This window comes from Caretta caretta, chromosome 5 (assembly GCF_965140235.1).
Source record: "Caretta caretta isolate rCarCar2 chromosome 5, rCarCar1.hap1, whole genome shotgun sequence".
NCBI classification, from domain to species: Eukaryota; Metazoa; Chordata; order Testudines; family Cheloniidae; genus Caretta; species Caretta caretta.
In genome coordinates this window covers 122,363,787-122,391,213 of record NC_134210.1, presented here as the reverse complement: position 1 = coordinate 122,391,213, position 27,427 = coordinate 122,363,787, and the positions used below count along the sequence as shown (strand labels likewise).

The 27,427-nt window shown below is 43.6% G+C and overlaps 1 protein-coding gene across 9 annotated transcripts in view; it reads right to left on the bottom strand.

The window, feature by feature from the left end:
• Positions 1-27,427, bottom strand: part of KIAA1958 (KIAA1958 ortholog) — a 113,699-nt gene that overhangs the window by 70,984 nt on the left and 15,288 nt on the right. For 4 of the 9 annotated variants that reach the window (XM_075128854.1, XM_048850119.2, XM_075128858.1 and 1 more), the window contains one exon: positions 26,809-26,942. The exons of 3 other annotated variants lie outside the window; for them this stretch is intronic. The gene's annotated coding sequence lies outside the window, so the exon portion shown is untranslated. Of the gene's footprint in view, positions 1-19,700; positions 19,785-26,759; positions 26,943-27,427 lie in introns of those variants that run through there. 2 more of the 9 variants (XM_075128853.1, XM_075128856.1) reach the window with 2 other exon arrangements.

The window sequence follows — 27,427 nt, the reverse complement described above, 5'->3', positions numbered from 1 at the left end:
GTAGTGTACAGAGAAATTGCTTCCCCTACCACCCTGTGCCAAACCTCTCTCTTAGCAAAGGGAAATGATTTGACCCTAGAAGCTTATTTTGGAAACTTCATAGAAGAGGGGGAAAATTATATTCAGTTGTCAGAAAAAAAAAAGGTAAAAAGAATTGGCCTCCCAAAGGGGTAGTTTTTCCATTCATTCAGACTGCTCTTTGCTGGCTGGCAGTCCAGTCTTACTTGCTAAATCACATCGTGAAGGTTGCTTAAGTCTTTCTATCTAACTGGCAGGATTCAATAAGATGACTCATGCTTTACAGCCTACTTACATGAGTACTCAGAAATCATACAGTAGCTGGCAAAACTGAGCTAAGTCTCCAATGTGAATAATGCTGGTATTTTAACTGCATTAAAAACCACAAAGCCTTATTATTCTAGAGGGATTTTCTGCTGGTTAGAGCCCAGCAATGTCTAATCCTGTGTGAATCATCTATAGGTGCTGAAAATTCAATACAGTAATCTGGACCCTAAATTAAGAATCAGACTTGATCTCAGCATGCCTTGACATATTTAGTTTTTTAACCTCATTTACTACCAGCTGCTATGGTGATTACTGCAAACTTTCATTTTAGTGCACACCACAAGCCTCCACTAGCCTGTCTTAAGGTTGCAACCCCCTTCCCTCAAGGCAAAGGAGGACATTCAATAAGTCATCCTTTGATTGGCTGTAACCCAGAACGTCTCTTTTCACGGTACATATTTAATGACCAAACTATTTTAAATAATAGCAAAGGGATCTCTTACAATCCCTCTTTCCCATTATAACACAGGAGCATGTCAGGCCACCTCACGCAGGTGAAACTCCTGTTGAGTTCTGACAGCCCAAAGGATGGCAGGAAGCAGCCCCAAAGTGCTCTCTCCTAGATGATACACCAGTGTAAACACTGTCCAATAGCAAGCCCCCGTACCAGTAACCAGTCTGGCTTGAATTCCTCCCTCACTAACCTACACCATGGAATGCATTTGACAAAGGTGACAGCCATATACCAAGGTGTCTCCTCTGGCTGCTTGCATAGATGGAAGAATGGAATACCTCAGAAAGGGAGTGGTAAAGAGAGGGGAGGGGAAGAGAGAGCGCCACCTACATTGCATCGTTTCCCCTTCCTCTTGGCTGTCTACAAGCTCTCCCACTGATGGTTTGACAAGTGAGGAGTGAGTCGGCCGGAGGCTGGAGAGGACAGTGATGGGGGACCAGCAACATCTGACTTTTTTCTGCCTCTAGTAATGCTGATTAGGTCAGTGTTGGCTTAGGCAAGGTTCCCCTTCCTTGCTCTGAAATCACCCCATGAATGGGTTCTGCAGGCGGCAAGGAAACTGAGGGTCCCGGCTCCATTGGAGACACGCTGGCAAGGAACAGGAGGCAGTAAAGAGGCCTAGGGACTATACACAGAACTGGATAGATCTGTGAATATATGAGGTGAAGTGCAGCTATGTGGTATTATGCCATACAGCACTACCAGTGCCCTCCACACCATGTATATGCCTGAAGCATGACCTGGGGAGATGGTTCCAAGGAGATAGGAAACTGCAGAAGTATGCAACGCTTTGCCCTCACAAAGCCACATACGATAAGAATGGATTTCCTTTGATGGCTAACTCTGTCCAGATCAGCACTGGCTCATGCTGTACGTCACAACAGCATTCGTTAGCACTGCTGGCATATCTTTTTGGACTACAGTGCCTTCTGCCATGGATTTGCGCCAAAGCAAACAGTATGACCTATTTCTATCAACACTGTTCCCATCTCACACAAATTTATCATGAGACTTACGATATTTAGTGTTTTGCTTAAAGTCCAAGTTCCTGGAACCATGTTATTACTCAAAAACCAAGCTTTCATTAAAACAAACAAAGTAAATTTCTAACCCTCCTGGTTGCAGTAAAAAGCTTGAAAATGTGAACCCTAATGGCTCCAACACCAGAAGGCAAATGAGAAGACCCCCTCAAATTTCTTGTTTTTCAAAAAAGTTCTTGATTTTTAAGCCAATCTCATGATATTTGGGGCCTGACTTGTGATTTTTTTTTAAACACTGGGACTGGCAATTTTGTATGAACTCCTACACCAGTGGGTCTCAAACCACTGCTGAACACTTGCTGGTTGGTCACATCGTGCTGGCACTCCTCATTTCCAGCTGCTAAATCACACTAAGCAGCAGCTTGAAATACATACATACTTCCTTAATACGACTCCTCCATATGAGCAAACGCTGTGGCTGCCACTGGGATGTTATTCCATCACCAACGAGAAGGGAAGCGGAAGTTTCATTTGCAAGTTTCTTTATTTTTATACTTATAAAGAGAGAAATCTGAGCCTTTAACCCACAAGGCTCACAACTTTTACACTAGCAGTTTTATTGATGTGATATAAACTTGTAGCTGATTAAAAGTTTTGGCCATTGGGCAATTATATATTATTTTACCAGCTTGTTTATTTTCTTAAGTGAAATGTGTAATGCTTGTAGAACTACAGAAATTGACAAGCCCTCTTCTGTTTATCTGTAAAATAGGGCAGCAGCTGTGCAAACTTCCCCACAGCGTCCTGCTGCTGTCTCAGCCCACATCCTGAAGCAACCACCGCTAGCAGTGAGAGTTCAGTCTCTGGCCCACCAATTTTTGACCTCTTTGCTGAAGTTGCCACAGGGTTGTCACTTGTGATATGAACCCTTAGGACCGAGATTGACAACGATTCAGTCATTTCACACAGGCCACCAGTCAGTCATCAGATAGTAATGACTAGGGTTGGGTGAACTTCTCTAATTTCAAACCCACTCAGACATTAGGGGTTTGAAAGTTGAATTCAGACTCAAGCAGAATGTAAATGCAATAATGTTTAAGAGAGAGACTATGAAGAGAGGCGCAGAAAGGAGAGAGAAAAACTTTTTTAAAATAGTTGCACTATAATAGACCATGTGTAAGACACCCGATTGTGCCATGCTACTGTGTGAGTAAACGGCAATTTCCCACCCCTAATAAATAGCAATGATTCTTTTCAACCCAAAAAACATTTTTAAAGTAACTATCTCTTGGGAAAATAAAAGATATAAAGTACAGGGAAAGGGATCACAGATTCAGCTAGTTTTGCAAATCTCAAAAATAGTTTGACAAGTTTCTGAGCCCTGGAACTACAAGAGATTCCCCCAACACTAATAATTAGTCAGTATTCCCTAGCAGCCTGGTGTGGATTCCAACCAGCAGCCTAGAAATAGAAAGTGGCAACTCTCCATAATCAACCCATATAGCAGCTACACATTTTGGGATCCTATATTATTTGTTAACGTTTTTAAACAGTGCTACAAGAAGTTATTTAGAAGCACACAATGATTAGAAAAAAGAAAAAAACCATTTCCAAGTGGGCCCGATTGTGTATGTCTATCAAATCACTTTGGGTAGCAAGCGTTTTCATTTTTACATGTGTCTAAACATATAGGATAAAATCCTCGCCCCACTGAAGTCAATGGGAGTTGACTCCAGTGGGATCAGAATTTCACCCATAACAAAAAAATAATACCAGTAACTGATATAATAAATGGTGCTAAGAATTCTTCTTTTCCAGAACGTGGAACATCTTAATGGACAATATAGTTTTCCATTCATTAAAATATCATGGCATTCTGCCACACCCTTTCCATTGGCCTAGAGCTATTCCTCAGCTGATGGCATGTCTTCAGGAAAGATTCTTTCACTGCCAAGTATGGCATAGTTTCAACTACCGCTGCCAGCACAACAAGTGCTTAACAGGCAGCAAACAGTTTGGCTGAGGAGATTCCTTTAGCCAGCTGAAGAAGAAGATGATTTATTTTGACTTTAAAGAACAGCATCAGGTTATTAGCCCAAAAGCATTTGGTATTTTTCACAAAATTAAACCCTCTACAAACCACTAACTGCCTGGAGAATTCCCCCCCAATTAACAACAATGTTGTTACTGCTTGTATTTATTTCTAAGTGGCTATCATCACTTTACTCTGTTCACACTGAAACAAATGTCAGCTATGTAGGCCTTGAACCTGCTCGGTGCAGCAGCAAGATTGCAGCAGTGTGTTGTGTTGTAAGTGCAAGGTAAAAAGAGAGAGTGAGCAGTTCAGGAAGTGCAGAGGAACCAAGCCGGCACGAATGAGAACAATGCTATGGAGATGATAATTTACTCCCACCTAGGAATGGAATTGAGGCCAAGGGGGAGCATAAGCTAAACACCTTGGCTGACATTGTATGCTATGTCTTCCAGAGGCATGGCATAGAAAGGCTCAGTGCAAGGTGAAGGGGAACTAACGTGGTTTCAAGTCAGGGTTTGCAAGGGGTCCTGACTAGCGTAATGAACAGCTGTCCCTCACAATGGCTGCCTCAGGGGAATTCTTCCCCAGCTGGACCCTACTAGGTGAGAGAATCCCTCCCTTATTTCAGAGTGGTAGCCATCTTAGTCTGTATCAGCAAAAATAACAAGAAGGCATTCTCCAATGCATCTGATGAAATGGGTTTTTGCCCACAAAAGCTTATGCCCAAATAAATTTGTTAGTCTCTAAGATGCCACAAGGACTCCTCCCTTATTTGTCTGTCAAGGTTCACACATAAGCCCACGACTCCTCACACATGCCCATTCTCCACCTTTGCCCTGCTCACCTTTGCTTTTGTGTTCCCAACCCAAGAGTATAGGCCAGTTCCTTCCATTGTGTTCCCAGCAGTGTAGATCAGATTCTGCCACCCTTCTTCATGCTGAGCATGACCTCTCTCCTCAAGTAGGGCTATTGAAACGAGCAGGAATGCTCAGTAACTACTTACTGTAATGGTGGCAGAATCTGCCCAAGGGACCAGACATGAAAGGATCGTTGGACTTTCTACTGCTCAGTTTGGGGGACTGTAATTATGAACTGATTCACCGAGCTGCTGAGCACCCAGAGCTCCTATTGACTTCAATGACTGGAGATTCTCTAGAAATCAAACCCACAGTGCTTAGCTATACTGTCACCTACATGTGCCCTCCCTGATGCCTCATGCTAAGGCACAAAACCTTTGTGCTCCTTGTGGCGCACGACGTAAAGGCTGGCAGGATCCAGGCGATAGTATAAAAGCTAATGCTAATTTTTGAATGATAAGGAACGTTTAGAGTAAAACTGCAAGATTTTAAGATTAATTTTTTAAAACACTGAGCTCTCAAATCATTAACAAAACGTAAGTGTAGACTGGAAAATATAACCAAATGAATTTTAAAGCAAACCCAAAATTGCTCATTATTTCACATTATATTTATTGAATGTGCCCATCAAGCATCCTCTAGGTGCATTTACATAACATAATGGGCTTCCTCAAGATAGACATTTCCCACTGCAATCTTCAGAACAGAGATGGACTTTGCACCAAGCCCTGATGACTACCAGCTGCTTTCAGAGCTAATGGCCCTCTATTCAAGATGTTCTGCCTAAGGGACTGTTACCAGAAGGGCCCAGGTGACCCCATGTGTAACTATGATGCACAGGCAAAAATGAGAGGAGGAAGAGGGACCTATTATGGAAATAATTTCTTCCTCCACTTACAATCCACTGTCTTCAGAGTTTTGTGTTTCCACTAAAACAGTTGAGACTTGAACTTCTGCGTTTAGCCATCAAAACAACGTAAGCTCCATAGTTCTGAAAGGAATATTAATTTGCCAGCTATTCACTTTAAATTACTTTCCCCCTCCCAGCCTTCCCATACAATCTGAAACCAAACCAGAACAAGGACAGCCCATATGACTGGCTCCCCCTTTGCCATGGCACCACTCTCCCTGTATATATGCGAGAACCAGCAGAGGTGTAGCTAAAAGAAAAGGAGTACTTGTGGCACCTTAGAGACTAACCAATTTATTTGAGCATGAGCTTTCATGAGCTTTTACAGAGGTGTAGCTGTTCATCTTGCTCCTGCTAGTGTCTCTGAAGGGATGGGACAAAATCCATCCCTTGTGTAAGCCCATGGAAGCCAATGTCATTACAAAACAGATTAATTTGATCCTTTGTAAACCAGTTCTCATTCCACTGAAGTCAATGGAGTTTCATGGTGCTGTGAGATCAGTCAGAATGAGGCCAAGTGCCCCCAGCTACTGCAGTCTAATCTGTTTTTGAATGTCTCCTTCAGCATGGCTCAGTCTTTGTGAGATAGAGTAGAGCCTTTTGTGTTAAATATTCACTCTGCAGACTGAAAGGGTGGTAATTAGGTAGTCAGTTACAAACAGCTGTTGGGACCTAGCTGAATTACCAGAAGTAAAGTTCACTGGCATAATCTCTCAGGTTCCTGAGCCCAGATGCCCAAAGGTAGTTAAGCTCCTACTTTGCATCTGGGCCCTGATCCAAAGCCCACTGAGGACAACAGCAGTCTTTCCATTAACTTTACTGGTCTTTTTGGATCAGGCCCCAAATGGCTAACTCACAAATCTCAACCTATGTACTGGGGCCAGGCTGATTACTGCTGTCTGCTCCTGTAACTTGTCCGATTGAATGAACTGTAGCCACGTTCTTTGATAGACCAGAAAATATTCATTTAAATACCCGCCCTGGCATAGTTTTCAAGGAAACACAGTGACTTCTTGTGGGGATCACCCACAATAATAAATAAATAATGATATTTCTAAAGGAATTCATCCATTCCATGTAGGAAGCGGAACCCGTTTGCCCCAAAGTCTAGACAAGAATAGGAGAAACACACTGATGGTTTATTGAGGTCCACCGTCAATTACACTTTACTGAAGAATTTAGCATGTGCATATAACACCACTCTGAAAAATGGTGTCTGTTCGCTAGATACGGCTGTCACCTTTTCTTCACATTTCAAACCTTTTCAGAGCTTTCTAAGCAGTCTGTGAAAATGCAGTCTGGTGAGACTAGCTTTAGGGGTGTGTCATGGTGCAAGAAAATGATACTTCTGGGCTGGAAAAAAACCGATTCTAAACTAGAAGAAACTCCCTGGAAAGAAATCCCACTGCTTCAGGCTCTATTGCAGGGGGTTATCTAGGACCAACAAGGGGTTCAACAAGTTGGCTTGTTTGGCAGGAGACCCTCATAATGCTGCCAATTAACCTGCCAGGAAACATTTATCTTCCTTGGAAAGAGGGCCTGTGAGCTCACAGACCAACCACTGAGCTCACAATAAGGATCCTAGCTCAGATAATTGTGAGAAGTGATAATTCTATACTTTGGATTATCTACATTTTTGGAGGGGGTGTCTTAAAACTGCTGCTGTTAAAGACTATAACAAAAGCATCTGACCTCAGAGATGAGGTAGAGGGCCCAGTGGAGGGTGTTTTGGAATTTGGGGGTTTTGGTTTGTTTGCTTGCTTGCTTTTTTCATATTTTGTTCTGTAAGAGTCTAAAATAAATATGGAATCCCAGAAAGTGGGGTAGACTTTGTTAGAGCATCTGGTGTCTCATTTGCAAAAGGAAACCTGGGCTTTGCTATACAAAGGGAAAAACTGATCTTGGACACTTTTAAAAACAGTGCAAAACCTGTCCAAGATGTGTGTGATGTAAAAAAGATGGCAGGGTGGTGGGGAAGAAAATACTGTCAGCACTAGAGAAAGATCAAGGAAAGAACTGACCAATTGAAAGAGAAAATAACTGATTTTTTAGACCAAAGAAATGCAGTAGATCTAATCTAGCTGGACTACAGTAAAGCATTTGATACAGTTCCAAATGGGAAATTATTAGTTGAATTGGAGAAGATGGGGATTAATCTGAGAATTGAAAGGTGGATAAGGAACTGGTCAAAGGGAAACTACAACAGGTCAAGCAGAAAGGTGAGCTGTCAGGCTTGAGAGAGGTTACTGGTGGAATTCCTCAGGGATCGGTCTTGGGACCAATCTTATTTAACATTTTTATTAATGGTCCATGCACAAAAAGCATGCTAATAAAATTTGCAGATGACACAAAATTGGGAGGTATTGCCAGTATGGAGGAGGACTGGAATATCATACTAGAAGATCTGGATGACCTTGAAAACTGGAGTAATAGAAATGTGACGAAATTTAATAGAGCAAAGCACAAGGTCATGCAGTTAGGGACCAGCAACAAGAATCTTTGCTGTACACTGGGGACATCAACTGGAAGTGACAGAGTAGGAGAAAGACCTGGGTGTATTGGTTGATCACAGGAGGACTATGAACTCCAATGATGTGACTGTGAAAAAGACTAATGCAGTCGTGTGATGCAACAGGCGAGGTATTTCCAGTAGAGACAGGGAAGTGTTAGTACCATTATACAAGGCACTGGTGAGACCTCATCTAGAATACTGTGTGCAGTTCTGGTCTCCCATGTTTAAGGAAGATGAATTCAAACTGGAACAGGTGCAGAGAAGGGCTACTAGGATGATCCGAGAAATGGAAAACCTACCTTATGAGAGGAGACTCAAAGAGCTTGGCTTGTTTAGCTTAACCAAAAGAAGGCTGAGTAGAAATATGATTGCTCTCTATAAATACATCAGAGGGATAAATACCAGAGAGGGAGAGGAATTATTTAAGTTAAGTGTCAATGTGGACACAAGAACAAATGGATATAAATTGGGCATCAACAAGTTCAGGCTTTCATTTAGGTGAAGGTTTCTAACCATCAGAGTGAAGTTCTGCAATAGCCTTCCAAGGGGAGCAGTGGGGGCAAAAATACCTAACTGGCTTCAAGACTGAGCTTGAAAAATTTATGGAGGGGATTATATGAGAAAACTGCCTACAATGGCATGACTGCTAGCAGCAAATATCTCCAATGGCCAGTGATAGGACCCTAGATGGGGAGGGCTCTGAGTTACTACAGAGAATTCCTTCCCAGGTGTATGGCTGGTGGGTCTCGCCTACATGCACAGGGTCTAACTGATCGCCATATTCAGAGTCGGGAAGAAATTTCCCCCTGGGTCAGACTGGCAGACACCCAGGGGGAAGAAGGTGTTTCGCCTTCCTCTGCAGCATGGGGCAAAGGTCACTTGCAGGTTTAAACTAGTATAAATGGTGGATTCTCTGTAACTTGAAGTCTTTAAGTCATGATTTGAGGACTTCAGTAACTCAGCCAGAGGTTAGGGAGTGGGAGTGGTGGGAGAGGTTCTGTGGCCTGCAACGTGCAGGTGGTCAAACTAGATGATCGTGATGGTCCCTTCTGGTCTTAAAGTCTATGCGTTTGAGACGTCAAGCATTACCAGAGCATGGGAGCTTGTCATGACACATGTAGAGAACGAAAAGCCAGGAAGTTTTGAAAGAGGCAGAAGGGAAAAACTGGTTGACAAAAGGTTTCCCACCTAGACTGCAACTTAATCAGCAAACATATGTTAAAGGCTACACTGCCTCACCTAAAGAAGGGGTGCATCCACACAACAGCAGGGAGGTGCAATTCGCAGCTTGGGTCGACATGTTCGAGCTAGCACCTAAAAATGGCAGTGTGACCGAGACAACATTGGTGGCAGCTCTGGGTATGTACTCAAGTGAATACCCTGAGGGCTGAGCAGGGTTGTACTCAGGCAACCAGCCCATGCTGCCTCTCGTGCTGTGATGACTGCACTGCTATTTTTAATGCACTAACTCAAGCGGAGCTAGCGTGTATCTTTCTACCCAGCTGGGAAACACCCTCCCAGCTGCTGTGTAGACATACTCTAACAGCACTCCGGATGCTAAAGATCTGGCAACTCTATCAGACATATCAAAGGCAGCCGAGTGAATGTTTGGATAAAACCTCTGTATAATAATCTTATAGGTTTCGTTGACGGGACTCAGTCAGCCGGTTCAAGGCCAGCATCATCTCTGACAGATGGTTATCAACCCTGCATAAAATAGCTTGGGTTTTTGCAAATACAATGGAGAAACCAATGTATAGTATAATGCAGCTGACAGTCACAGGCAAGGGAGTGTCAGGACTGAAATAGCAATGGTGTTGTATGTCAGCATGGAGGCATGTTGCCAAGGTGGGTAAAAAAACTCTGTGGTAACCTCAAATCATTCCTATTAATCTTTCATTTTCACTAGTTCCAAGTTCACCCTATGGGCATTTTAGATGAAGATAATGTGATCTGTAAAATCATCACTGAACAGTATGTTGCAAATAAATTTAATATTTTAAACAGTCTAAAAAAATGTAGCTAGCAAAAAGGGGTTTTGTGGACCAAACCTTTCTTTTTAATCTGCTCCTGCATGGTCTCTTTTTTATACAATTTTTCAGTGTGATCTAAACATAAAGTCACATGTTATCTGTTTACTGTATCAAAACTATCAAAGTTTGCCATAGCCTGTGCTTAATGGCCATCCCCAAATGATGAAAATGTGACAGACTTGAAAGATTTTAAAATTTTATAATTTTCTGAGTCCACAATCATCAGTGTATGTCATCTCTAGTTTCATGAGAATGTAATAAGAGGGATCAAATTCAGAACCTGAAAGTGAGATGTTTCTCTTCTCTTTCTTTTTTCCAGAACATTTGCCTCTAAAGAGAAAGTCCATACTTAATCTGTGAAAATGTAAAAGAATGCTATTATCAATATACACACAAAATACTACGCTGATGCTGTTAGTTCTTTTACTAGGCTATCTGAAGTATGCAAAACCAGTGCAGTCGCTCATGCATAAGTGAGAGCACCATTTCGTCCAGAGAAATTTTACTTTTTCAGTGTTGGTTTGTCTTTTTGACTTGTAGGATTTCTCTGACTACAATGCAATTGTCTACAATAAGGAAATTGGCACAAGGGTAACCAGTGTAAACTTTCTTAATATAGACAAATGTTCAGCTCAGGGGCGTAGGCACAGGTGGGCCACAGCCCACGCACTTAGCATCCAGGCCCACACCCCCAGCCCAGGCTCTGCTCCAGCCCTAGCACTTGCCCTGCTCTGCCTGCCCCATGCTCCTGCCAGGGAGCAGGGTCGGGGCACGGGGACTTGCCCACTCCCCAGCTGGAATGCCAAGCAGGTGGAGTGGGGTAAACCCCTGTGCCCCGACCCTGCTCCCCATCTGGAGAGCTGGGTGGGCGGAGAGGGATGAGTCCCTGACCCCACTCCCTGGCTGCGCGCCTGGGGCCAGAAGCGGTCTTGACCAGAGTGTCCATCGCCTCCTGCAAGGCTGCCTCACCTCACCCTGTCCAGCTAGCCCTGATCCCTCTTTCCCCATCCCTCTTGCCTCCCCGGGCCTGGCATTGACCACCCACCTGAAATAAGGGCCCATCCAAGTGTCCCGTCCGGGCTACACCACTGGTTCAGCTTAAGTGTCATCAGAATGGTCACAGACTGCAATTTAGCAGCTATTACACTAAATATAGAGTTAATCTTTTACAGAAAATGAGAACTATTGCAGGAACTCACAACTTTTCTGCATGAGGAGGAAACTGCTCTACACTAGAATTTAGATTTTTTTAAATAGCTATTGTTATATTTTTATTCACAGATGATTTTGAGCCGAGCAAGAGAATTTGTGAAGACTCAATTCTCAATAAAAGTGACATTCTAAGCTGTCTTTTAAACCTTGCAGATTATGAATAATGGTCAGGAATTTTAGAATACTAGCAGAACCATGCAGGTCATTCTCTCTAGTTTACATACAAGGCTCTCTCTTTCAAATGCCAAGCGGGAAAAGATTCTTTAAAAATTGCAAAAGAGTACAGACTTGCAAAAATACTAGAAATAGACAGAAGACTAATCTTTGAACAGGCTGGTATGCAACTGTGCATAATAGATCATATGCAGTTAAGTCCCTAAAATAGTTCCTAGACAAGACTTTGAAGTTATATGAAAAAATAGTAACATGAAAGCTCTCCTAGAGATGAGCCAGGATATGAAAAAATTTGCATCCAAATTTAAAGCCAGTTAGAAATATTGGGTAACATACTGTAATCAAGGCCTAATGGATAAAAAATACTTTTAAATCACACCATGCCACTGTCTTTTATATTCCATTAATAACTCTTTACTTATTTCCCCCATAGAGAAAGCACTAACCTCATCATCAGCCTTGAAAGTCCTAAACTTTAAATTAAGGGATAAAATAGATTATGCCTAAAATTATTAAAATTCGTTCTGTAGAAGTGTGCAAACAAGGGGCCAGACTCACTAATGCTGGCACAGGGACGTACATGGCACATTTCTGTGTGCCAGTCCGGCCTCTTGCACTTCAGGGGGCATTCTACTAAAGAAGGGCACTTCTTAATACCCCACTTGCCTCTCTCAGGGCTTCCAAAAAGGTTGGAGAGGGAGAAAACAAACTGAAATCCTGTTGGGGGTTCCTATAGAGCCGTGCTAATGCAGGCTGAAGTGGGGATGAGCGGCCTTGTCCCTTTCCTGGCCATTGCTGCTCAGTTTTTGGCCAGTGTTAACCCCAGTGTGTCTTTGGTACGGAGGAGTAATCACTCCCATGCTGGATTGTCTATCTCTGGTGCGTCTGCTGGCACAGACCCCCCCAAGTGACTTTGTCCCACAAGGGTGGTCATTCAAACAAAGACCCACTATAACTTCCTATTTGCTATCTATGCACAGTCATAGCATGGAAGAGAAAGAACTGATCAATTTGTGAAATGAACACAATGCTTTTTTAAATTTGGATTCATGGGATTACAACAAATGACCATTCATTTTGCATTCAAACTATTTTTTCCTCAGACAGTTTGGGTCCTGGTTTTTGGTCCCAAAGTGGAATCTGATCTCTGAGAGCTGTTTCTGTGTCTTATTCTTACACCGTTGAAAAAAACATTCTCAGTCACTCTTGCTAAAATGACACAAATGTAGGGAGAGGTTTTTACCATCCACTACATAGATCCCTGTAAAACTCAGAGCTTTCGGCAAACCATGATGAGCTAACTCAGCCATGCAGTGTTCTGCATTCCCAACATGAAGAAACTGGATCTCCCTTCGGTATCACTCTCACTTGTTTTCCTGCAGTAAAACGCCACTGATTTCCATGAAGCTTCTCCTGATTTACATGTCTGTAAGGGAAATTAGAATCAGATCAACCGTCTCACTGCCCATGTGGCCCTTTCTACATATTTCAAGGTGAAACAATTCTCTGAATATCTTGCAATTGATCATTCATACTCTGTTGGAGGGTACTTTCATTTCACACTCCCCAACAAGTACTTAGACCATTCTGTCCCCAGCATAGTTTCTTAGACTATGAGGTTTGCTGGGCTTAAATTCTGTTGTGGTCCAGGTTATGACCCACTTTAGTTTGGCCTAACATGGTAAAGCAAACCATGTTAAAAATCCAATTTAGAGCCACACCTTGGCCATGACATACTAGGCTGGAGCCTCATTCTGAAGTCTGCAAAGCAAGCACCCCTCCCACTGAAGACAATGGAAATTTAGCCTGCTTAATAGGTGCCAGATTGGAACACACTGTCTGAGAAATAGTTCTAAAATGGACACATACGAAAATAAAGCCACGTAGAGCATTTTATAAGGCTTGCGTTTAGAATAACTGTTGAGCTGAAGATTAATTCTGCCAAAACCAAAAAGGCAACAAATTAAAAACTCTTGTCTGATTACTTTTAAAAGATGCTAGATAGCAATAATGACAGTGAGAAAGACCCTCTCTCTGCCACACAGCTGTGCAAGTTAAACACTTCATCGCTAAGAACAGCATGCTCAACAAACAAAAACACAGGCAAGACGTCTAGATGTTGGTTTTCAGTGTCTTCAATATGCAAAACAAGTAAATGGGGGGAGGTAAAAGGAGTGTTTGGGGCAAACTTTTTCTGGCAAACAGCATTATTTTGGACATTGTCCCAAAGGTGAGGATGCGATTGAATCACACAGTCTCAAAGACCACTCTCGTCTGCCTTCCCCTGGAACTTCTGGACTCCACTGAAATTAATGGAGCAGCACCCATTTACACCAGCAGAAAATTTGGCCCATTGTTCGTGAGTCCAGCACAGTCAGAGCTACTGCTGGCCAGAGGTTGGAGTTGTAATTTAACAGACGGAGTCCGGACCCAAAAGCACGAGATAAGGTTACAGCAGGAAAAGCAAGTTTTGCTATTCCCTAATTCAATCCCACCAAGGTTTTTTTGTTGTTGTTTTTTAGGTCAACCTGGTGGAATGAGATGCTATCAAGCCATATGGACCCCCAGTTTCACATTCACAGAGTGGAGTATCATGTTGACAAACTGCTACCCGGTTCCAATCACATGGTGACTTTTAAAATGGACTTCCTTATCTGATGTGTGCAGTGTTGTTGAAGCGGTGTCGGTCAGAGAAAATTAGAGAGACAAGGTGGGTGAGGTAATATCTTTTATTGAACCAATTTAGAAGGACCCACCTTGTCTTCCTTGCCCAGATAATTCAGAACACACACAGAACCTGCCTGCCTGCCAAAGGAAAGCTGTGCAACCACAAATCACAGTCACATCTCAGATGTGCAGCTTTAGGTGCTGGGCTAAATGAGCGTGTCAATTTCTTTTTTTTATTACTGTGCAATTTACATGCTTAAATACCAATCCCATTGTTTCCTCTTGCCAAGGAATTTAATACAGGTTGAACCTCTGTAATCCGGCACTCCCTGGACCAGGAACATCTGTGGTCAGGCATAGGCACTGGAGCACCCACGGGGAAAAATTAGCGGGTGCGGAGTATCCACTAGCACCAAGCTCTCCCCTCTGCCCCCCACGCCTCTCTCGCACCAGCGGCCCTGCACTTACCAACTCTTCCTCCTCCCTCCCAGCACTTCCAGAGCGCTGCGAACAGCTGATTCGCGGCTTTTAAGCCCCGGGAGGAAAGGGGAGAACCTGGGGCCGGCGGCTGGGACCCCATGCGAGGGGCCGGTGGCTGGGACCTGGGGCAGGCATCGGAGCCCGCGCTGGGCACAAAGCCTGGGGGTGCTGGAGCATCCCCTGCACCCCTACTTTCCACGCCTATTGGGACCTGCTGGCACTCTGCATTGACCTCTCGTGGTTCAGCAAATTCTCTGGTTCGGCACCGGTCAGGTCCCGAGCGTGTCAGATTAGAGAGGTTCAACCTGTAGAAACTGAAGTCACAAATTAAGGCTGTACTACAAACTGAAAAAAAGTCAGGCAAATCAAAATTAAGGAAGGAATGTTAGCAAAAAGGCCCCAAACTTAATAAATTACATCAATCGAGAAAACAATGTTGATGCCATGTGCTCAGCTCTTTTCAATGAAGACAGAGGATGGGATCATTTGTCTTAGTTGTAAGATTTTTCTTTGCACACTCTATATATGACTAAATACATATATGAAGCATATGGAAAAAAGTTAGAGAACATTTCAAAAATTAGCACACTGACAAAAATCAGAATCCTGTCTAACGTGAAAATTCATTAATCAGCTTTTAGTGATGCTCATGCCTACTGAGAATTTCTAAGTACCTCTATGGCCCCCTTCCCCATAGTATCTGAGTGCTTCAAAGTATTATTGATTTTATCATTCCTACTCATGGATGGGGAAGGCACGGAGAGATTAAGCGACTCGCCCAAGATGACACAAAAGACCTGTGGCAGAGGCAGGAATGAAACCAGATCGCCTCTGTCCCAGTCCAATGCTTTAATCACAAGATCACCCGTCCTTCTTTTTGTAAAACAATCGTAGAGTCCTTTACTCTAACCTGGGGGTGGTTAAAGGCGCAAAAAGGAAGGAACTGTCCATCACAGACCATAGTGAGACTGGAGCCAGTGTGCTGAGGCTGCTCTGGTCCTAACAGTCCCCCAGAGGTGAAGGGAGGAGGGAGGTTAGTGGAAACTTGGCCCCTCCTCCAGTTCTCCCAGTGTAAGGTCACTCAAAGTCCTGCAGATGGGGGTCTCATGACACACAGGTGGTGCACAACTCAAGCCCCACACAGTCACAGCGGAACCATTTTGGTTCCACTGCCAAAGGTTCCTCCACACCCATGGAGGAAGAGAGACAGGATTTCTCCTTAAGAGAGTAACTGGTGGTCCACAGAGATCTGCAGCTCAGTCGCTCAGTTTCATGCCATGCATGGCATAAGTGAGCCTCACATCAGTGGAAGCTCCCATGTGAGCATACAGATGTGACATTTTTGAGCGGCGTACAATAGATTTGCTTATTTAGTCACACTTGCTTCCCTGGCAATGAGAGCCCTTGCAACACCTACTACACACTGGGCCAAATTCTGTGTTAATTTATAGCCCATCATAACCAATTCTGCACATCACATCATTTGAATGATGGCACAGACTGTAAGTCAGGATAGAATTTGGCTCAAAACATGAACTGGACTTGCCAGTACTTCTCACTTCATACAGTAGAATGTGAGCTGTGCGCACATAGACATACTCAGGACGACCTTTGTAATGCTTGCAGAATTTATCAAAGATGCCTTATCACACAAAATAAGGATACTACCTTTATGGTAGTTTCTAGCTGAATTTCTCCATTCACTATGGGTAAGGCTAAGATTTTGTCACCGTTATTTTTAGTAAAAGTCATGGACAGGTCATGGGCAATAAACAAAAATTCCCGGAAGCCGTTACCTGTCTGTGACTTTTGCTGTTGTGGCTCCATGGTTTCCCCCGCCGCCGTCTTGGCTGGGAGCTGTGGGGTTCCCCCTCTGCCCACGGCGGCTGGGAGCTGCAGGGTGACCATATTTCCCAAAGAGAAAATGGGACTCCCCCAGCCGCTCGCCCGAGGCGTCCCCATCCCTGCACGAGGCTGTTGCCCGTCGCTGGACCCCTGAGGAGGGCCCCCTCAGGAATCTGTCACCTGTCGCTGGAATTTTGCAGGGGGCCCCCTGTCGCTGCTGTTGCCTCTCACTGGAACCCTGCCAGGGCCCCACTGGCTGTCAGCTCCAGAGTCCTGCAGCCCCTGGGGCTGAAGCAGAGAAGGTCACGGAGGTCTCTGGAAGCCATGAATTCTGTGACTTCCATGACCTCCGTGACATAAACATAGCCTTAACTATGGGGAATAATCTGGCACCACGACAGGGTCTGGATTTTCACTCCTAGCAGCCAGTTCCACATCCTCAGAACCTGTCAACCCACAACTGCCTGCAACATTCTCTCAACCCACTTCATCCCCTACTTGTTCAGTAGAGTCCCTGAGGGACATGCTAGGCAAGTAAGGGTCAAATAGGGCGTCTACTCTAGTTTAACCATTTTCCTTCCTTCACAAAGGCAGGGTTACTGTATGGTCTGCCTCAACGTAACATACGAGTGTGTCCCATGCATGTAAAATTAATCCCTTTCTCTTCCTTCTCTCCAACTTGATGTGTCGCGTTCTCCTCTGGTTTTGCCCCAAAACCACTACACATACCCCTTCGTCTTAAAGGTGTAGCTTCCTAGAGACCTCTTCTCCAAAGAAACAGCTGTGCACGGCCCCCAGGAGTCTGTGAATGCTGCTCCATACTTTCACCAGAAAGCGTCGCTAATGAGGTATTTGAGGTTACTCTCTTTGTCCTGTCTGCTGTGTGTTCTGCTTCCACAACACTCCTAGCTTTCCTAAGCACCAGGGAAGGAGTGTGGATTCACACATGACAAGTTGCCACTAGACAGCCAGGGCACCGCAGTTCAGTTGTTCACATAAAATCTTTTTGTTACATTTTTGTACCGCTTGGTTCTTGGCAGTTGGTTTAAGGTTTCTCACCTTTTTTTGTTGTCACTGGAGCCTCCCTCATGATGGATTGACAGGCTTGACCTGAAAATCAGCCTGAACTGTTTGTAGACGTTTTTTCCAAACTTTTTTGCTCTATCTGGAGATGCACAGGTTTCAGCAGCGCTACAGTATGTCATGCATTTTGAATTTGAGCCTGGCTGACTGCAATAGATCACATGGGACAAGTCACATATATTTTTCCTGTGTCTGTCATTGGCTGGGCCTATCCCACGTGATTGGGAGTGTCAGCCTAGCTCTGCAGAAGTCATTTTCTGGTAATTACAGAGATCAGATGCAATTTAGTTGTGCTCTCTGATCCAGGTGGAAGAGCTAGAGGAAACTCATTTTCTCTCACCTTCATGTCTGTCTGACTGGCCTATAACATTGCCCCTTCTGCAATTCCCCATTTATAGGGAACCATCTCATTATTAATTTATATTTTGGTTCATGTAATAATTCTAGCCCAGTTTTACAAGGGGAAATCTCTTTTCCTTGAATCAGAGTTCTGTTCCATCAGTGAATCAGAAAACTAGCATGTCAAACCCAGGCTTTGCCTTTGCATTCAACAGTGAGACTCGGCCACAGGAAAAACATTTATTAAAATACAAACATTTTCACATTTCAGAATGTGTGAACTTGGAACGGATTGCACAGGTCTAGAAAACTACGTTACAGAACCACCTAGATTCCTTCTGTTATCCTATAGCACTTATCTGACAGGTAGAAAGGAAGGGCAGTCTCTTGGTTACAGTGCTTGCCTTGCAAGTTGCGAAACCAGGATCCAATTCCCCACTCTGCCATGTTTGACTTTGGGCAAGTCACTTTGTCTCTCTGTGCCTCTGGTCCCCATCTATAAAATAGGGGAAATATTTCTGTGCCACAAAGAGTATTGTGAGGACAAACACATTAATATATGTGATGCATGCCTATACTATAAATGATGGAAGACATGTAAGAAAATAGCTAGATAATTATGCCTTAAATAATTTAGCAGGAAATGCTAGTATTTTGATTATGAGAATCTGCTTCAATATTTTTTTTTTTTTTTTGGCGCACAAGAGATTTAAGTCTAGGTGCAGTAGCTCTTTCTTCAAATGCCCACTTCTGTTTGTGCTTTTGAGGTATGCTCTCTGGAATTTTACCACATTAGACCATTAGATAAAGCTGGGAAGCATGTGCCTGTAAGGATGTCTTTACTAAGTCACAACCTCTAACATTAACTTATTGTCTCCTGAAGAGTTTGAGAACTTCCCTGCTGTTTCATGAGTTACGATTTCTGTCTTCTCTCATCATCCCTCTAAGGATATGATTGACATTTATCGATTCATAGGATACAGTCAAAGTATATATCTTAACTGTTAAAATCTCTCCCCTTTTCCAGTCTCTCATAACTTCAAAAACAGCCTGAAATTGAAACATCTTCTTGCAGATATTTTCCTCCTTTCTTCGTACATGAATTCTGGTTTGTTATTGTAGGGTTAATCATAATTGCTGATTTTTTTAATACCACCAACCCCTGAAGGACAGCACTGAGTTTACTAGGGACTAACTTTTTAACTCCAAGTAGAAACACCGATTTTAAATTATAGCATTTCTCAGCGAAACAATAGCTGATCCAAACATGCACTAACGCAACAGTAGAAGTTTTTAAGTCAATTTAATTTTATCTGCATCGGCTATTGCAGGAAGTTAAAATAGCCCCCATTCCTCCCTGCCCTATAGACAGGGAGTATCTGATATCATGCAGATGGTGGCAGTATCAGGTATCTGCTGTACGCTTATATCAGATACAATAAATAATACACGACTAATGCAAAATATCAATTTCATTCCGTTCCTAGTTACTTGAGACCGCACCACATGCATTACCTTATCTCTAACTCAGTGCAACACAGCTGCCCAAACCCATCACTGAAGACTGAATTAAATTTCCTTGGCAGTAATATTATTATATATGCAGCACGTTTATCTAGTGCTGTCTTTTCTATTTTCTATCTTATGTGTCTTGAAAATGTAAAAGCAATTTCATTTGCCGCCTACTCAAATACTTTCCACTAAACAACCGAGTGGGTCAAGCCATGTGAAAAACTGTAAGGTTGTTTTCTTTTGTCAATCCCCAGAAACCTACCAAAACAAGTCGTCGTTGTTCAAATAAGATGTCATATCAGCAGAAATCTTATGCTGACATCCTACGAAACTCCTTACAGTATAACTGTAAACACAGAGAAAGTGATATACACATATTAGCTTTCAGAATATGCGGTATATTATTCCACTGACTGAGAGGGTAATTAAGGACAGAATAGTGAAACACTTGAACAAATATAACCTGATAAGGTCAAACCTGTGTGGCTTGTGAAAGGGAAAGTTGTTAGTCTCTAATGAGTTCTTAGAAACAGTTAATAAATGTAGCTAATGGTGGATAAAATGGATGCGGGTTAGCCACTTGGTCTTTTAGCTTTTAATAAGATACCTTATAAAATATTATGAAGGAAAAATAAATAACCATACAGAAAAGGTTCAACTTTATGAATTAAAATTATTTAAGTGATGGGAACAGAGGACCTGCCCACATTATAAGAAGGACAATGCTAGCATAGGATGCTGTCTGCTAGTTAGGAGTGAGTGAGTTCTAACTCTTCTCTTATGTCCAGGGTGCATGGAGAAAACATTTCTAGAAGCGCATTACAGACCCGAGCTTAACCTAGGCTAAAACACAGTTCCACAATCATGTTTTCCCATCCATAAGAGTAGCAGATAAAGAGCCATGTAAGAATGTGGAAGCTCCTAGTGCATGGTTTTATGGCGTGGTTATCACAGACAGACCCAAAGGGTAAAGGTGAACAACTCCTCCTCAGCATTGGGAGGCATGTGCACGTTAATAGTAGAAAGTCCCTGGATGGTATTGGGTATTTAGGCCCCAAGCGCTCATCTCACAAGGTCTCTCTCAAAAGATTTCTCCCCAACCATTGTATCATGGAGCAGAGTTTCCTCCTCCCCCACCCACACCCCCACTACCATAGGGCTGGCCCATAATTTCCACAAATTCTGGAGGAACAGCAGGAAGCCAGTTTCATCCACATGGAAGCCCTGTGCTCTCTGTACTGCCAGGGCTTCCCCACACATCTCGAGGCTGCCTCAGGCACTGTCCTCAGAGGTCATTCCCTTACTGGGAGTGGGGAAGGGCACAGAAAGTTAATACAGGCTAGGACTGTATTCCCTGTATGGGGAAATTCTCTATAGCTTTGGAGTTAGGATGGTGCATGTACCACAAGCCCCTTCCCTCTTCAATAGGCCTAGGGACAAAGAGGAACTCTGCTGCAGAGAGAGCTGACGCCCCTTTCCGCACAGGAGGCATGTGACTCACTAGTAAATGGCCCCCTTCATGCTCTCATCATATGATTGGCTCCATACTGATTAATGACTTGGAGGAGGAATGCAAGTTGGTCATCTCAACATGCAGGATCCTCTACAGAAAAAGTCTGGAGGGCTAACTTAGATAGGCTCAATGAAGCCGTCTGCTCAGTGCACATCAGAAGTTAAGAAAAGGCACTAAAAGAAAGAGGTAGGAAATATAATCATATTAAATTGAGCTAAGATGCATCTCACATCATGAGAATGGAAAGTTTTACTTTAAAAAAAAAAACAAACCCACAATATTTGCCTTAAAGAGATACTGAGGAAACTAAAGAGACCCAAAGGGCAGGAACAAAGATGGTTAGAGGAATGGCAAAACCTTATGGCTATTTAGCCTAGAAGATTTAGAGAGGATTTGACTAAAGTGGTCAAAGTGTTAAATAGAACAGTGAAAATACATCAGCCCTGCAACTCACTCTGCCCCACAACACAAGAACAAGAGTTTAGCACATTCAGAACAAATAAAAGAAAACCCTGCTGTAAGCAGTGTACAATACTGTCAACCTGCGGAAATTACACATTTTACAGGCTACTCAAAGACACGGTGCAGCTAGATTTTTCTTATGTAAGAGCTGTATTCACCTTTGCAACTTTTTAATGCACATAAAGGCACGGCAATAACAATAATTAATACAAACATAATAAAATCCATAGCCAAACCTCCACAAATCTAAATAATAAGTCTGCTTGCCCTGCACATCTACCCAGTGCCCAGTTCGGATACATGGGCAGGGAACTAGCATCGGGATTTGGCCATAAGCAAAATACTGGAGCGAGGAGAGAAGCTTCCACTGAAGCATTGGGTGTTGGCTTCTGCTTCAGGCAGGGAGCCTGAGTAGATAAATAAATTGGCTGAGCCACTAGGACAAGTTCTGTGTCCTTATAAAACATTTTACATTTTTAAATAAATAGAAAGCAAAGAATTCTGGTAGAATTTGTAACAATCAATCAGCAAACAATCAGCAATCATACCTGGTTTTTAATTTATCTCATTTTAATCCTCATTGTACTACCCTATTTAAATTCTTTTTCAAGAGTTAAATGGCCTGTAAAAACCAAGAGCTAATCTAACAAAGCAGCACAATTTAATTAGTAGCTAGGAGGACAGTATACATGAGAAAAACAGTTTTCAGTGTCTGATTGAAAACCAGGTCACTTAGCTTTATGGGGTTAACTAGCCAACAAGGAAGTATTGGATGTTAACACAAAAACAAAAATTTCCAATGTTTAATAATGCATAGCTATATGGCTCTAAGCTGCTATTTCTCCTTGGTTTCCAGATAGACTGAAACAATTTTTATCCATCTTTATGAGACTGTACATATGCATACAGTGAGAGCAGTCTATTAAAGCAGATGCAGTGTATTTAAAAGTGCTCAATTAAAGTGTGGAATGTTTCTTGTAAATTAATGCCCCATTGAAAAACCATCTTCCATACAAAATTGTCTGTTTCTATATTCCAACAATGCTCTACTATCATGCATAGCAGCTTCATTGCAAGGCTCAATGTAATGAATATTCCCGCATTTCAAAAGAACTGTAAAGTCAAGTCTATTTTGTGTGTGTCCGATAGCTTTTTGTGACTGCACCACTCCCAAAGCCTGCCTGACTCCCCCAGAGCATGATCAGAGTGCTCTGCATTTCAGAACAGATTAATTAGACACAGGAGTAAAGAGAAAAATGAATAAAAAGTGTATATATTCCCAGATTATTTGGCAATTGACAGGAAAAATAATTCCCTGGTAACACTGTTCATTAATATTGTTTGACCAGTTCTATCACATACACACTACTGACTTCAGTAGGACTACTCACACACTTAAAGTTAAGCATGTCCTTAAGTGCTTTGCTGGACTGGAGCCAGCGTGCTCAGCACAATGTAGGATTGAACCCATAGTGCATTGACAGATAGCCAGGTCAGTGAATCTGATTTATGGGGTAGAGATGGGAGGGAAAACAAAAGAATATAGAGAATAAATCTAAGAAGTGCTTTTACACTGGAAATCAAGAATGTCAATATTCATAAAGCTAAGGTATCCAGCCAATTCCCCACAGGCATATAATCTTTAGTCTGTCATTATCATCCCAATAGATTTACACAACCTGTTCAACAAAACTTTAACCACCCTGTTTGGTTGTTAAATCGATATCCCCAAAATATATCCAACACCATATACATATGTTGTTTATTAAATGCATAGTATAAATTTCATAAGGTAGTAAAATCTGAAAATGTACCATTAATAAAATTCTTAGGACTATTACTCCATGAAGGGAAGATGTGTGAATGGGGGGGTCTGGCAGAATAAAAAATTACAAATATTTTTATACAATTAAATGAGAGAGCTGCATGAGGCTCTAGCATGTTTGAATTTGTGTCTGTCAGTGTTAGGGTTGAATTTGTCACCAGAGCCTGTATTAAGCTAATTGACACTGAAGGCTTGGCTGTGCAGCGAGTTAGTGTGTGGCGAGCCAAGTGAATCTACAGCGCACTAGCTTGCTGCACTCTGCGACTTTCGGCACGCCGTAACGGTGTCTACATGGAGAGTTAGGGTCTGTCTACACTACAAGCACTACAATGGCACAGCGGTGGCTATGCAGCTGTAAGGCTATAGTGTAGACACTTGCTACTGGGATAGAAGAGGTTTTTCCGTCACTGAAGTAAATTCACTCCCTCGAGAGGAAGCAGCTAGGCTGATGGAAGAATTCATCCAGCAATGTAGAGTATGTCCACACTTAAACCACGACAAACAGTACAGCTTCAGTGCTACAGCTTCAGTAGACACTACCTATGCCAAAGGGAGGCATTTTCCTGTTGATAAATGTAATTCACCTCACCCAGGGTATGTCTACACTACCCGCTGGATCGGTGGGCAGCGATTGATCCAGCGGGGATTGATTTATCGTGTCTAGTCTAGACATGATAAATCGACCCCCGAGCACGCTCCCATCGACTCCTGTACTCCAGCGCCGCGAGAGGTGCAGGCAGAGTCAACAGGGGAGCAGCAGCAGTCGACTCACCGCAGTGAAGACACCACAGAAAGTCCATCTAAGTACGTCAACTTCAGCTACGTTATTCACGTAGCTGAAGCTGTGTAACTTAGATTGATCCCACCCCTCCTCACACACAGTGTAGACCAGGGCTAAGAGGTGGTAGCTAGGTCAACAGAAGAATTCCCAGGATGCATCAGGGAAGGAGGAGGAGAGAGAGGAGAAGGAAAGAAAGAATGTGAGCTCTGTGAAAGAGTGAGGGGAGAATAAACTTTGCCCTTTGCTATTACAAAGCTTCCCAAGTCTTCCTCAAAAGGGGTTCAGGTACAGAACTAACTGGCAACAAGCACAAAAGAACCACAGAGAAACAGAAATCCAATTTAACCAAGTGCCTCATGATTCCTGTTGCTGTGATCTCCTGTTGCTGCGCCCAGGAAAACTCCACAGGTCTAAAGCTGCTGCTATCTGCAAATACTGCTTGCTGAGAAGAGAAATTTAAAGGGGCCGTGCCTATATAGGGCTCCCTTTTCCCAGCCAGCACATTCCTCTGCAGTTCTGAGAACCCCAACTTGCTTCCACACTTATTACTATGGCAGAAGTTCCGCCTTCACTGTTCTTCATGCCTGCTCCAGGCGATCCTCTACTCCAGAGGTGGGCAAACTATGGCCCATGGGCCACATCCAGCCCACAGAACCATCCTGCCTGGCCCCTGAGCTCCTGGCCCGGGAGGCTAGCCCCTGGCCCCTCCCCTGCTGTCCCTCCTCCCCCGCAGTTTCACCTCGCTGCCAGCGCAATGCTCTGGGCGGCGGGGCTGCAGAGCCTGGCCTGTCCCGGTGCTCTGTGTGGTGCAGCTGCCTGTCCTGGTGCAGCTGCCTGTCCTGGTGCAGCCGCGCTGCCAGCCTCCGGTGCTCCAGGCAGTGAGGGCAGGGGAGTTTGGGGGGTGGTCAGGGGCGTGGATAGGGGTCGGGGCAGTCAGAGGTGGGGAACAGCGGGGTTGAATGGGGGCAGGGGTCCCGGAGGGGGCAGTCAGGACAGTGCGGGGGTTGGATGGGGCAGCAGGGGGGGCAGTTAGGGGTGGGAGGTCCGGGGGTGGTCAGGGGACCCAGAGCAGCAGGGTGGGGGATGGGGCAGGGGTCCCTGGGGGGCTGTCAGGGGGTGAGAAGCAGGGGGTGTCGGGTAGGGGGTGGGGGACGGGCCATGCCTGGCTGTTTGGGGAGGCACAGCCTCCCCTAACTGGCTCTCCATTCAATTTCAGAAACCCGATGTGGCCCTCAGGCCAAAAAAGTTTGCCCACCCCTGCTCTACTCCCACGGGAACAACTTCCAATCGAAGTGTTACGTCAGCAGCTGTACGCTTGCTATAGAACCTTCTACTTACACTCCAGAAAAGTGGAAAGCCTTACTGTTCCATTGCCTTGGTCCTGAAGGGCAGTGAATCTTCAAGCATCTGCCTCCCATTACTGACTTGCCACAAGATATGGCAAGATCTGTATGGTGCTGCTTTCCGAGCCCGGATGGTTATTTTATTTCTCTATTAAATGCTGCTGCCAAACACTCCAAATTCTATTCCGATGCACAGATGCCATCAACCACTACGTAGCTATATTATGTGTGCTGAGTGCAATCTGTGAATTTGCCAGTTTCCCAGATGAAATGATCAGAAATCAAATTGTCATGAGGACGACCAGTTTTCAGATTTGTGAATGACTCCTCATGACAAAAGGACTTACCTTGGAGAAACCACCTGATGAATGGAAAGTGCCATCCATTGTTCTAAGTCACTTTCCATGACACCAGATGTCTTCCAGCCTGCAGAGGTTAATGCAGTCCAGTACAAGACTGCAACCTGCAATGTTCCCAAGTCTACATCCACATTGCCTCCCACACAACACATTGCTACCAAAGCTACAGATGCAGTTCACAAGTCATAAGGCAGACTTTCAAGGACGCCCTGCCAAGAAATCAGTATGGAAGAACTGCAACAAAAAAGGACATTTTGCAAAAGTCTGTAAGTCTGCCAGCAGCGTTGTTATCTGGAGTCTTCACTCATGAGGATGATAGTGAACTGAATCCTGATGGTGTTTGGAATGTGAGAGGAGATCACCACACCACCAAGTGTGAGTCAATGGCCCTGAGAGGAGGACATTAGTGGATTCTGGTTCTGCTTACACTATAATTCCCAGCCACCTCTAAACTGTGCTATTTTCCAGCTCCCAACTGAGTTGTATCCTCCAGACAAGAACACCATACCCTGGGTATCTCCCAACCCCATCAATGGTCTTTTTTGCAGCTGCTCTCAAGTACAAAAGCCATAATACCCGAGGACAAATCTATGTAGTCCGAAAGGCAATTTCTAGTTTAGGAAAGAATCAAAGGGATCTTCAGATGATATTAGATCTGAATAGTACAGAACCTGTCCTGAAAACTGAGGATAGGCTATAAACAGGAATTGTCTCCAACTTTCCAGAAGTTTTCACCGGTACCACAGGTGTTACAAAAAAGTTCAAAGCAGAAGATCCAGCTAAAAAACGAAGTGGTGCCTGTATAGCATAAAGTGCGAAACATACCAATTGCATTGAGACAACCAGTCAAAGAGGAGATTCTGAAACTATGCAAAGCAGAGATCATTGAACCAGTTGATTCATCAGAATGGGTTTCTCCTGACATTGTTGCCAGGAAAGCTAATCGTGCTATCTGCATGTGTGTGGACTTGAGCGTGCTAAACTCCAACGTGTTGTGGATTGTCATCCTCTACCCAACATCAACAAAATGCTGCTCACCTTGAAGGAGGCAAGAGTCTTTACAACCCTTGATTGATCCGCCGCTTACCTCCAGATCACCTTAATGGAAGAATCCCGCAAGTACACAGCTTTCATCACTCCAGAAGGTTTGTTCCAATTCAAGTGGATGCCATTTGGGTTAGTCTCTGCAGCATCCGTATTCCAGAGAATGATGCATGGGATCTTTGGAGAGACAAGGGGCGTTACTTACTTTCAAGATGACATTCTAGTTTATATGCAGTGTTGCTGTAGCTCTGTTGGTCCCAGGATATTAGAGAGACAAGGTGGGTGAGGTAATATCTGTTATTGGTCCAACTTCTGTTGGTGGGAGAGACAAGCTTTCGAGCTTCCTCAGACCAAGAAAAGAAAAGCTGGATATTACCTCACCTACCTTGCCATTCTAGTGTATGACAAAGATGTATCCAAACATGATGTCATCCTAAAATAGGTTCTAGAAAAGCTTTGGCCACAAGGACTCACCAACAGCAACAAGAAATGGCAATTCTGTACAATCTGACATATCTAGTACTCACATTCTCTCAGAATGGCATACAACCAAAAGAAGACCTAGTGAAAGCCATTCATGATTCACCAGAGCCTGACAACAAGGACTAATTTCAATCCTTCTTGGGATTGTGTGAATGCTATTCTATGTTTTTACAGCAATT